Source organism: Ochotona princeps, chromosome X (genome assembly GCF_030435755.1).
Source record: "Ochotona princeps isolate mOchPri1 chromosome X, mOchPri1.hap1, whole genome shotgun sequence".
In the NCBI taxonomy this organism is placed as follows: Eukaryota; Metazoa; Chordata; class Mammalia; order Lagomorpha; family Ochotonidae; genus Ochotona; species Ochotona princeps.
Window position 1 is genome coordinate 9,687,237 of NC_080865.1, and position 13,382 is coordinate 9,700,618.

At 42.5% G+C, this 13,382-nt stretch overlaps 1 pseudogene; it reads left to right on the top strand.

Moving 5' to 3' along the window:
* The first annotated feature begins 4,516 nt into the window (after nucleotides 1-4,516).
* LOC101520666 (ADP-ribosylation factor-like protein 6-interacting protein 1) lies at nucleotides 4,517-6,445 on the top strand (annotated as a pseudogene).
* The last annotated feature ends 6,937 nt before the right edge of the window (nucleotides 6,446-13,382 follow it).

A 13,382-nucleotide genomic window follows, 5' to 3' on the forward strand; every position in this document is an offset into this window, starting at 1 on the left:
ATTGTGGTTTAGCAGTAGAAAATAGAATAATTCAAGACTTAACATGATGACAAATGTTCTCATGACAGGCTGTGGACAAGCTTCCCTTATGATGACACACAAGAGAAGACAATTTGACCACCGAGACAGGATTGGAGTGATGCCGCCACAACCGGGATCTTGGCAGCCTCTCTCAGGAGCAGAGAAAACACATTTTCACTGTTTCCAGACACCCAGTTGAGGTAATGTGTCACAGCAGCCTTGCAAATGAATATATAAGTTTAAGAGATCTGTTGTATAACATGATAACCATGACCAATAATAATAATAATAATATACTGCATATTAAAAATTGCTTAGAGAATATTTTTCAAGTATTTTTATTGCAAATATGTATTGGAGGTCCTGCATATGTTAATTATCTTGATTAGCCATTCCACAATGTATACCCATTTCACATATCATGTTGTTTATCTGCTATAACATGCTTTATAAAATGCAAGCGCACATGTGTGTGTATTCATCACTTCATGCACAGAGTTCCTAACATCTTAGGAATCTCCACAATTATATAAGTGTCTTTTGTGACAGTGATCTGCTGAGCTCTGCTTGTCTTCAGGATGAGGCCTGGTCACCTGAAAGACCCAGGGATAATTAGAGAGTTGGGATTTGCAATTCCATGCCCCAACCTTTAGGGAAGATAAACAATTCGAAGTTGAGTGTATCCCAGCTTCAGTCTACTTCCCGTTGCTATACCTGAACACCATGGTCAGAATAATTGATGGCTACCCTTCCTTACAGCATTGGAAGCTAGACAATGCAAAGTTGAGGGAAAGTGTGTGTTAAACATCTTGTTGGTTGAGACTATGCTGAAGCAAGAACCTGGATTGGAAATTAATAATTCATTGCCCATAGCACTCTGACTGATCACATTTTTTAGTTTCAATAAATTAGAAATAAACTGAAGTATTACTGAAATATCTGAACCATTTGAGATTTAAGAAACACTGTCCTAAATAAATCTGAATTAAATGGGTCTATATTATATAAAGTATTCTCTATTTCTTGAAGAATAACTTTAAGAGCCTGGCATTGTGGCACAGCAAGTTAAGCCACTGTTCACACTGCAGGCATCCCATAGCAGAATGCTGGTTCAAGTCCTAGTTATTCCATTTCTGGTCTAGCATCAGATGGTATTCCAGGTTCTGGGGCCCCTGTCACACATGTAGGAGGCTAGGGTGGACTTTCAGGTTCCTGGCTTTGACCTGACCTAGACCTGGCTATTTCAAGACATTTGATGTATGAGCCAGTTGATCAAAAAGATTTCCATGTCTTCCAGTCCCGGCGTAGTGGCCTAGTGGTTAAAGTCCTCGCCTTGCAAGCACCAGGATCCCATATGGGCGCAGGTTCTAATTCCGGCAGCCCTGCTTCCCATCCAAATCCCTGCTTGTGGACTGGGAAAGCAGTTGAGGACGGCCCAAAGCCTTGGGACCCTGCACCCGTGTGGGAGACCTGGAAGAACTCCTGGCTCCTGGCTTCGGATTGGCTCAGCTCCAGCCATTGCAGCCACTTGGAGAGTGAATCATCGGACAGAAGATCTTCCTGTCTCTCCTCCTCTCTGTATATCTGCCTTTCCAATAAAAATAAACAAATCTTAAAAAAAGATTCCTGTCTTCCTGTCCTATAACTTTCAAAATTCTTTCTAGAAAATCTTTAAACATCAAGCTGAAAACATCACTAAAAAATCAGAGAACATAGTCACTCATGAATATAAATTAAAATTTTGTGTAAGATATTAGCAAATCAAACCTAGATGTAACTCAAGAAACAATACAATATAACCAGTATGATTATTTCAGATTGTGGCCAGTAATATATAACTAGATCTCCTTTTTTCTAACTTTGATACATGGCAGTTCCTTTCAAATACTTTCCTTCTTTAAAAGATTTATTTATTTTTATTGGAAAGATAGATTTACAGAAAGAAGGAGAGACAGAAAGGGTTGGCTTCTATCTGCTGGCTCACTCCCTAACTGGCTACAATGGCCGCAGCTGAGTCAATATAAAGCAAGGAGCTTATTCCAGGTCTCCTGTGTGGATGCAGTGTTCCAAGGCTTTGGGCCGTCCGCAACTGCTTTCCTAGGTAACAAGTAGGGAGCTGAAAGGGAAGTAGATCAAAGATGGACTCCCATTGAAACTGTTTACTCTATCTTGACAATAGGATGCTGGACTCTCTGCCACTGCCCATGCCCTCAATGATGGACATATGACTGTTTATGAAGAACTATACCATAGTAATAACATAGGGGAACTCAGTGGGGGGCTGGAACTTAGGGTGGGGGTAAAGGAAATCCCAAGCCCTATGAAACTCGATCATAAAATGATAATAATAATAATAATTGTAAACAAAAAAGCAAAAATAAATATAATAAAATCTTTTTTTAAAAAGTGGAGCATCCAAAACACAAACCAGCACTCATATGGAATGCTGGCATCACAGACAGTGGCTTAACCAACTGTGCCCCAGCACCAGCCCCTGGATCATTTATAAGGGAAATAAATTTATTTCTTACAATTTCTTTCTTTTTACCAACAAATTTAAAACAGCTTATTTATTGAAGGTTTACTCAAATCATGTGAAGTCCAAGATTTACGGGTCCATGTCTGGCAATGGCTTTCATATTTTGCTATTCCATGGTGGAAGACAGAACGACACGAGAGCACAAAACAGCAAAAGTTCAAGAGGATGATGAGTTCCATTTAAGAGGCCCACTCTTGCAATAATCTAGTCACCTCCACAGTGACAAAATCAACACACTCACGTGGATCAATCCCTTTTGACCTAACTTAGGCTGACTTTGCAACATTATTGAATTGAAGATTAAGTAACTATTACAAAATTCAGATGACACAGTCAAAACACAGCAAACTCTAATACAATAGGATGGCATGACACCAGAAGTGTGTGTGAGACGAGAACAGGCCATGGGAGGACAGGGTGAAGGGTGGCCTTCTGCAAGCCAAGGAGAAAGCTCAGCAGAATCGGTCTTTCCAGTTCTCTTTCCCTTAGACTTCTAGAATCTAGACTTGTGAGAAACAAGTTTCTGTGTTTTAACCCATTCAATTTGTGAAATTCTGCTATAGCATCCCCAAAGAGTGATAATACAATTGTATGTTCTTTGATCTGAGGATGGTTCAGATTCAGGTTCAACTTGGTGGTTCAAATTCATGTCATATTCTTTGATCTTCTTATAGTGCTCTTAGCATCCACTACTAGGCATGCACATCTTAGTCCAGAGTGTCTACTCCTGCCATGGCTCATGTGCAGCCTCAGTAAGTCTGCTGAAAAACAATAATCCACACATCTAGAAAGCTCAGGCAAATCCAAGCAGAAGATCCACACCTAGGCACAAGATAGTGAAAGTGCTGAAGGGCAAACACAGAAAGAAAATCTTTGGGCCTGGAACAGTAGCCTAGCGGCTAAAGTCCTCGCCTTGAACGCACCAGGATCCCATATGGGCACCAGTTCTAATCCTGGCAGCCCCGCTTCCCATCCAAATCCCTGCTTGTGGCCTGGGAAAGCAGTCGAGGACGGCCCAAAGCCTTGGGACCCTGCACCCGTGTGAACACCTGGAAGAGGTTCCAGGTTCCCGGCTTTGGATCGGCTTAGCTCCGGCTGTTGCAGCCACTTGGGGAGTGAATCCTAGGATGGAAGATCTTCCTCTCTGTCTCTCCTCCTTTCTGTATATCTGACTGTCCAATTAAAAAGAAGAAAAAGAAGAAATATGGCATGTCACTTCCAGAGTGGCAGAAAGAATATCAAACAATTTCCACTGTTGGCAACAATGCAGTGATGCTGGCTCTAAAAGAAAAAAAAAAATATGCGCTAACAGGAAATCAGTAGATGTTGAAATGATAACTCCTCAGATGGTGGCTAATGGTGGACCAGGAGACACTGTGCTTAGGCTAGTGGGGGTGAAGTCTACGCTCCAGTGTTGGCCAGTGGGGAAGCAGCATAGATGGCGATGGAAGCTACAAGAAAGTGAGCACATCTCAGTGGGGCATGGGGGCGGGGCATTTATAAAAAGCCATTTTCACAGAGAAAGACAATTTCATTTTTTAAGATTTTATTTTTTATTGAAAGAGTCACAGAGAGAGGAGAGGCAGAGAAAGACACAGACAGATCTTTCAACAGCGGATCAGGGCTAGGCCAGTCCAAAGCCAGAGGCTTAATCTAGGTCTCCCACATGCGTGCAGGGGCCCAAGGACTTGAGCCATTCTCCATTGCTTTCCCAGGCCATTAATAGGGAGGTGGATGGGGAGTGGGGCGCAAGCACTTGAACTGGTGCTGATATAGGATGCCAACACTACAGGTAAAGGCTTCACCTTGTATGCCGCTGTGCCGACTCCAAGACAATGGGTTTTTCTCCAGTTATGTGTTCTCCGTGCAGAGTGGGCTGTGACTTCCTACCAAAAGATTTTCTGCACTTCTTACACTCAAAAGTGCCTCTGCCCCATATGAGTTTTCTGATGCGTAATGAGGTACAATCTGGCACTGAACGTTTCTAACGTTCACCACATCTATAGGGTCACTCTCCCCGCTGTGTAGTCTCAGAAGTTCCACAAGGTTTGACTTCCTACATTTTGTTTTTCTGAATTCATAGCATTCAAAGTTCTTGTCTCCCATGTGTGTTCTTTCACGTCTGGCAAAGCCTGATTTCTGATGGAAGCCTCTCCCACATCCATTATATTCAACACTGTGAGCCTGCGCTGGAGTCATCTGTGGCTGCAGAACTTTGCTGTCATGCCTGTAACCATTACTCCCGATGCAACTGTTGCCACAAAGCGCTGGGAGGGAGCCCTTCCAACGCAAATCAGAGCGTATCACTCATGTCAAGTCCCAAACAGCTTTGACATTACAGTAGAACATTAAACTCCTTAAACTAGCCTGTAAAGCTCTACATCATTTGTGCCCCTGTTAACTCTAGGATATCACCTCTTAAACATTCTCACCCTCCCTCACCCTCACCTCTCACTAATCCTAGGATACCAGGGTTGGGTACCCACTATGACCACTGAGCGGTCATAGTCTGTGTGTCTCTCAGTCATGTGCATTAATGGTGACCTCTTCAAAAAACTCTTCTCTGGCCACATGCCCCATTCAACTACCCAAGGCCAACTATCCAACTCAGTCTACCCTTCTTACCTTGCAACTGATTTAGTTTTTGCCACCAAACCCACTTTATATCTGCTTCTGACTGCTTCCCCCTCTCCAGATTGCAAGCTCCAAGAGAACAAAGAGCTACTACTTTATTCACTGTTGAATCTCCATACCTAGAGTATGACTAGCATATAGTTGATACTCATTTTAAGTTTGCTGCATGACTAAATAAATGTAGGAATGAATGCCTAGCAAGAGAAGTCATCCAAGGAAATCAGAGGCCAGAATAAAATCTTAGAGCAGAGATGAGGAGGAGTGGTGAAGAACTTTCCAATGTTCAAGACAATATATTGTTGCGCCGGGTTTTTGAGGGAAGGTGGCATGTGATCCCAGAAATGCCTGCAGCCTGCAGAGACTACAAGTGTGTAAGAGCACCTGCAAGAATGTGGGGAGGTGATGCTGGTGGGCAATAAAAAGTCCTCTGATGGAAAAGACTGTTTTCTGAGTTGGCACAATGGTTCAACAGACTAATCCTCCACCTCCAAGCATGGCATCCTATGTGGGCACCAGTTCAAGTCCCGGCTGCCCCCATTTTCCATCCAGCTCTCTGCTATGGCCTGGAAAGCCTTGGAGGATGGCCCCCCAAGTCTCTGGGACTCTGCACCAGTGTGGGAGACCCGGAAGTAGCCCCTGGCTTCAGATCAGCTTCAGCTCCAGCCATCACAGCCACTTGGGGAGTGAACCAGTGGATGGAAGATATCTCTCTCTCTGTCTCTCCTGTCTGTAAATCTGCCCTTCTAATGAAATAAAATCTTAAATGAAAGGAAAAGAGTCTTCTTTGCACCTGCCATCATGGATGTGGTTTCTTTGGTGTTTCTGATTACCCACTACTTAGATCTGTTTGTTCTGACCAATGTTTCCTGTCTTGTTATGCTTTTATGCTTGTTTAACTACCTTGTTCCCACTCTAGCACTTGGAATTTTTTGTTCCAGTCAAGGGGCCACTGAACAACACCAAAGATCCCATGAAATGCGCTACAATGCATTGAAAGCGCAACACAGAGCTGTGGGATGGTAGGAATGCCTTTTTACATTACAGGAAAATAAACCTGAAATGTACTGGGTGACCTTGACCATTTCTCTTGCTGCGGTTGCTTGGGTGAGACAGCAGTCCACCATCGGCTTCTCACCTACCTGACAATGAATTTCTCACTGGGCTGAACCAACAGGGAATCGTTTCGTAGTACACTGGAGTGGCCAACGAGAGATAAACAAGCTTCTGAAACAAAAGAAAAAAAATGAATAATGCACCTGCTTCATTCAGTGTGACAGAAGGAGTATGCATTGTCCCTGGAAACTCAGTGTCTGTCAGATGTAGCTGGGTGCATTCTCACCAGTTGGCCTCACATAGACAACTCTCTAGTATGATTTGCTTCAATTTTTCTCAACCAGCACTCACTGAATTCTTCCTTTTAGACAAAACTTGCTCCAAAATAAGAAAATGGTGAACTGTACCCTTTAGTAAAGCTTGCAGTGACTTCGGTCATCGTTGGAGTTGATCTTTGCTTTGGCTCACACGGGATAGTGGTCTATGGCTACAGAAAACCATCTGCTTCCACAGTCTGCTTATTTTAAGTATTTTATTTTAAGTATTTATTTTAAGCATTTTACTGCCCCACTGGGTGATGACAGAGATCAAGTTTACCGCTTCTGATGAAGAGATAGTGAAGGGTCATTGCTCATTCTGTTTCTTTACCATGGGAGAAGAATCCTCCATGGAATAAAGGGAAATTCATCCCATGTTTAGTATGTGCAGATTTCCCCCATGCCACAGAAAAAAAAACAAACTTAGCAGTTTACAGTCAACACTGCCCTTTCTTCCCAGATGGGGAATGTGACAGTCTTAAATATCTCATCCCCTTTCACTGAAATTTCAAGCTAGTAAATCTTCAAAGGCTTTGTAATAACAAACTTCCAAAAGATTATCTTCAAGAATGTTCAGCAGACTTTTTCTTTCTGATTCGCCGCTCGCTGGCTTTCTGAAGTACACAGTGGGTTAAGACTCATGTCTATAACCTTTACCCCGAGACCAGCCAATAAAGAATAAGTCTTTCTATGTCTAGTCAAATGGAAAATAATCTTATGCTGTTCATTTCCGAGACTCTAAATGTAAACCTCAAAATTCTCATGGCAACACGGTCCTATTCCTGTTCCCATAGGCCTGCCGTGAGACTCTGCCTGCAACTCTTTCCCTAGATACTTCTGTGAAAAATATGTGGTGGTGAGAGCAGACTTGGAAAAAATGAGAGCTGACCCCTGGTCTACACAGGTGTTGTAACTCCTTGCAAAGTTTCTTGTACTTGTCCTTTTCATCTTAGAAGCTAGAAATTTAGAGTGGCTGAAATGGGTAGGAATAGACATATAAGGGCCAAAAATGTGAAAGATTTGAGAATAATTCCTAAACTGATACTCTAACTGTAATATAGCTTTGGGAATTTGTTGCACTGATGCTGTAAAACCTGCACCTGCTGGCCAGTCTGTCCCCAAATAGTTGCTCTTTCCTGCCTTTCAGTATTTGCTGTGAACAGTGGCTCCCATTGTAGCACATGGGGGTTTTTGTTGTAGTTGTTCATGTGTCATATGAGAATTAGCGGAACTGTACATGTGTTTCCTCCTTGTGAATAAGCCTGCCTTCCTATACAGGCTTTTGTTTTGTTTTGCGTTGCTTTTTTTGCAAAAGCATGTTTTCCTGATGAGCTACTTCTGCAGTTTTAGTCCTGTATTATTTCTTCTACTTTGTTCTGTGTGAAAGGGAGGGAGGGGGAATATAGCACAGTAAGCTAACACTTGCAACACCAGCATGCCATATCAGAATGTGCCACTTCAAGTAAAGAAAAGGAAAGGAAATCATATTTAGCCAAACATCCTGCAACCACCAAGGCCACAGAAAAAAAGTTTGAATGAGCCAATGTCTTGTGGCTCTCCCTAGAAATTAACTAGAACTACACTGTCCATATGGCAGCCATTAGCCACATGTGACTGCTTGAATCTTGATTCATTAAAACTGAGTAACAAGAAAATCTGAGTTGCTCAGTCAGCCAGATACATTTCCAGTGTCCAGTGTCCACAGCACTAGGCAGCACACAGAACATTCTTAATCAGGCAAAAAGGTCTAACTGGACAACACTGTGTTAAAGCATCTACTTTATCCATTCAAAAATGATGGCTGGGGAAATTTGGGCAAAATGATGGACAACGAATATTTCACATGTTTGCCCGTAAAGTTAAAACTTAAACAGGCTGGGAGCAGGAGCTGAAGAGTGATATACAATACATACTATGTTCTGATAAGGTAGAAAATTTTCAACTAAAATTTGAAAACAAAGAGGAAAGGAGAAAGACTCAGTAATCATTGGCTGTTGTACAGGTAGATAAAATGGATGGTAAAAGCTGAAGAAAGGAAAACACTGACTAAGGGCATTTTAAACAGCACTAGCACAAAGGTCACCAGTAGTGAAAAAAATATATAAATATATATACATAAACCTTAATTTGCAAAAGACATTTAGAAGAAATATACATAGAAAAATAAATGCATTGATCATAACATACAAATAATTACAATATAAAACAGTGTTGACAAAAACCATAACAACAATATTAATAAATATGAGTGAGCTTAACTTATGTATTAAAAGAAAAGGGGGGGGGCAGATGCTTGATGTAGTATCCAACCCTTAATTTTAACTTCTTGACCACTCTGGGTTTTTTTTTTTTAATGTGTTTTTTTTTTTTAATTGGAAAGTCAAATTTTACAGAGAGGAGAAACGGAAAGAGAGAGAACTTCCATCTCCTGGTTCACTCCCAAATGGCTGTAGTGGCCAAGGCTGGGCCAGACTGAAGTCGGAGTCAGGAGCCTCTTTCAGGTCCCCTATGTGGGTACAGGGTTCCACGGACTTGAACCATCCTCCACTGCCTTCCCAGCTCATAAACAGGGACCTACATCGGAAGTAGAACAACTGGAACATGAACCAGCACCCATATGGGATTCTGGCACCACACATCAGAGGATTAGCCTGTGACTCTACCATTCTAGCTCTGACGACTATGTGTTGTTTTTTTTTTAAGATTTATTTTATTTTATTTTTAAAGATTTATTTATTTTTTTTTATTACAAAGTCAGATATACAGAGAGGAGCAGAGACAGAGAGGAAGATCTTCCGTCCAATGATTCACTCCCCAAGTGAGCCGCAATGGGCCGGTGCGTACCGATCCGATGCCGGGAACCTGGAACCTCCTCCGGGTCTCCCACGCGGGTGCAGGGTCCCAATGCATTGGGCCGTCCTCGACTGCTTTCCTAGGCCACAAGCAGGGAGCTGGAAGGGAAATGGAGCTGCCGGGATTAGAACCGGCGCCCATATGGGATTCTGGGGCTTTCAAGGCGAGGACTTTAGCCGTTAGGCCACGCCGCCGGGCCTGATTTATTTTATTTTTATGACAAAGTTACATATACAGAGAAGAGGAGAGACAGAGAGGGAGATCTTCCATCTGATGATTCACTCCCCAAGTGACTGCCATGGCCGTTGCTGTGCCGATCTAAAGCCAGGAGCCAGGAGCTCTTCCAGGTCTCCCACGCGGTCCCAAGGCTTTGGGCCGTCCTCAACTGCTTTCCCAGGCCCAAAGCAGAGAGCTGGATGGGAAGTGGAGCTGCCAGGATTAGAACCGGCGCCCATACAGGATCCCGGTGCACTCAAGGAGAGGACTTTAACCACTAGGCCACGGCGCCGGGCCCCCTGATGACTATGTTTTAAGCATAACTCTTGCATCCTTTTACTTTTCTTTAAAAAAGTATTTATTATAAAGATGGAGAAACCGTAAGACAGATATAAAGAGATAGATGATAGCTAGATAAATAGATAGATAGAGATGTATATGTCTCATTTTCTGATTTAATCCTCATGTTCACAATAGCCAGAAGCCAGGAACTCAATCCAGATCTCCCACAGGGTGGCCATAGTGGCAGGGATCCCATTCCTTGGACAATTCGCTGTTGTATGTTGTGTTTATATGGCAAAATCCCTTGATGAATTCTATTTTTGATTGACTTACTGAGAAGTAGGTACTCACATAAATACTAAAATTGCTAAGTTGACCCAGATGCCTATTGTTTCACATGATTTGAGTAAACCTTCAATAAATAAGCTGTTTTAAATCTGTTGATAAAAAGAAAGTAAATATATTGTTGGCCCTGTCTATGCCTGGGTTTGTGGGCCAGATAAAATTATGCTTATATGTGAGTTATTTAAATTTATAAAAGCACAATTTTAACCTAAAAATGTGTTGTGCAAATTAAGGTATAACATAGTGTATACTGCTTCCTGGCCATTGAGAATAACTATTTAACTAGTGATTTTTCACGGTAAAAAAAAAAAATCTTAGAATAATGATCACGCCTGTCTAATATCTCAGTTTTCATAAGTAATCTAAGCAAACTCATTCAAATTAATTGATGGGGCCAGCATTGTGTTGTAGTAGGTTAAGCCACCATCTGTAGCACTGGCATCCCATATAAGCACTAGTTCAAGTCCTGACTGATTCACTTCCAACCCAATGCCCTGCTAATGCACCTGGAAACACAGAAGAGGATGCTGGGGCACTGATACCCATGTGGGAGCCCCAGATGAAGTTCCAGGTTCCTGGCTTTGGCCTGGCTCAGCTCATCACACAACCATTTGGGAAGGGGCCAGCAGACAGCAGTAGATAGAAGAGTCTGTGTGTGTGTATCTCCCCACGCCTCTCTCTGTGTGTCACTCTCACAATCCATCTCTCCCTATAACTCACACTTTCAAATATATCAAATAATCTTTTAAATAGAGAAGCATATGGGTTGCTTTGCTGGCCGTCTTTAGGGTTTTCAGGAAACATGGAAACCTCAGCAGTAACTACATTCGAGTTAGGTCTCTTGTGACAATCTCTGGGTGCCCTTTGAGAGGGAAGGGGAGGATGCCACTGGCATCATCTTCCTCCTCAGTGCCACTATCCTTCCTTCCCCCTGCCCTTGGGACCCCAAAATATTTCTAATTATTCCCCATCCCAAGACCTTACATCACTTCCCAGATAATCTTCTGTATTCTCGCTGCCTGGGTTTTCATTATTTAAAAAATGAAAGGAAAAAAAACCTGAGTCTTTAAAGGGTAGAGATTATTTTAGAATCATTTATTTTTAAATGTTTCAATGGCCACCTTATAATTCTAATTAAATCGCTCTGATTAAATAAATAACTATAATTTCACAATGATCTAGGATGTTATTTTGACCAAATGCTTTAAACCTACCTTTTAATATCATTGGCCAGTTAGGGTTTTTTTTTTTTTTTTTTGAAAGGTAGATTTACAGAGAGAGGAAAGACAGAGAGACATCTTTCATCTGCTGGTTCACCCCCACCTGGCTGAGTGGCCGGAGCTGGGCCAGTCTAAAGCCAGGAACGTGGAGCTTCTTCTGAGCCTTCCATGTGGGTGCAGGGCCCAGTCACTTAAGCCATCCTCGACTGCTTTCCCAGGCCATTAGCAGGGAGCTGGATGGGAAGTGGAGCATCTGGGACTCGAACTGGCACCCATATAGAAGCTGGCTCTTCAGGGAGAGGCTTAACCTATGGTTACAACTGCGAGCCCTCTGCATCCATGTAAGAGACTAGGAAGAAGCTCCTAGCTCCCAGTTTCAGGCCAACTCATTTCTGGCCATCATGGCCATTTGGAGAGTGAGTCAGTGAATGGAAGGTTTTTTCTCTCTCTCTCTCTCCTTCCCTCTCTGTAAAATTTGCCTTTCAAATAAAAATAAATAAATCTTCAAATAAAAAAAGGACAAGATGGTTTCATGAAAGACCTGTTAAGACATCTTTTACAATGCTGTACAACAAAATGTTCAACATTTTTGTCACCAACAGTTCTGATTATTCTCTATAAACATTTGCAACCAGATGCATAAGAAAGATCCCAACAAAGGTTCTTTTTTTGATTTGTTTTATTTTTATTGGAAAGTCACATATACAGAAAGGAGCAGAGACAGAGAGGAAGGTCTTCCATACAATAATTCACTCCCCAAGTGACTGCAACGGCCGGTGCTGCACCGATCCAAAGCCAGGAGCCAGGAACTTCCTCCAGGTCTGCCATGTACCCGGATATTAGACTCTCTGCTCATTGTTTTATAGGTACAAACTTGATTTGTTGCACCTTTATTGTTTTTTTTTTCTATTTCTTTTTCAACTCTATGCCTGTTGCTTGTCAAAATTCTAAGGAAGTCAAATTCTAACAAAAGAATGCTGGCCATACACTGTGAGATAATGACTGTCACCTACAGAAGAGATTCAGTGAAACTTCGTAATGGATTTCAGGTAAACTAAGAACCACTGCGCCGGGCCCTGTACTTGCAAGTACACACAAGAATCCGGTCTGGGATCACCTCAGACAGAGTTTCTTTGGGGATCTCCCCAGTCAAACTGCCGGGCTCAGAACCGCAACCATGAAGAGAAGTGCAGGTTCCATGGTCTGCCATGAGTGCCTCAGAGGCTCAGACGGAGCGGTGGAGAGCACAATCAGGTGTGCGTGGAAGATAAGGCAGACCACTGGAACCTGCAGAGGATACCTGGCACCACAACAGAGGACAGAACAAATCAGTCAACTACCCCAGCCACATGTTGGCAGTGAAAAGCTGGGCAAACGGAGACTCTAAGATGTCAATCAGTGAATTCTTCAACGACTTCATCGTGCTTGGAATGGCGAGATTGGCAGCAATTCATAACTGTTGAACTATCAAAACCACTTGAGCAAGACCCTCGGAGCATGCCCCATATCCGGGACCTGGGATGGGTGGGAGGCTGGGTGGGGCTTCTCACTTTATCTCCCCCTTTACCTCAGGTACAGAAAAAGAAGAGAATGTAGAAATTAAAAAAAAAAATAAGAACCACTCCTTCTAAAACACCTGTTACTCAAGTGTGGCTAAAAGGATTGTTGACACTCAGTCTTGGTCATCGATCATTTTCCTCTCAAAAAAGGACCAGATCAAATCAATAACCAAATCAATAACAACGAAGGAAAAACAGAATCTAGCCACAAGATGACTGGTCAGCTGTATTTTTCACACACACACACAAACACACACTCACTCAAATCCAGACCACAAGATTGGAATAAAAGTTGTCAAAATCAAATGAAGTCACTTTTGTCAACCCTAAATGAAAATAAAGC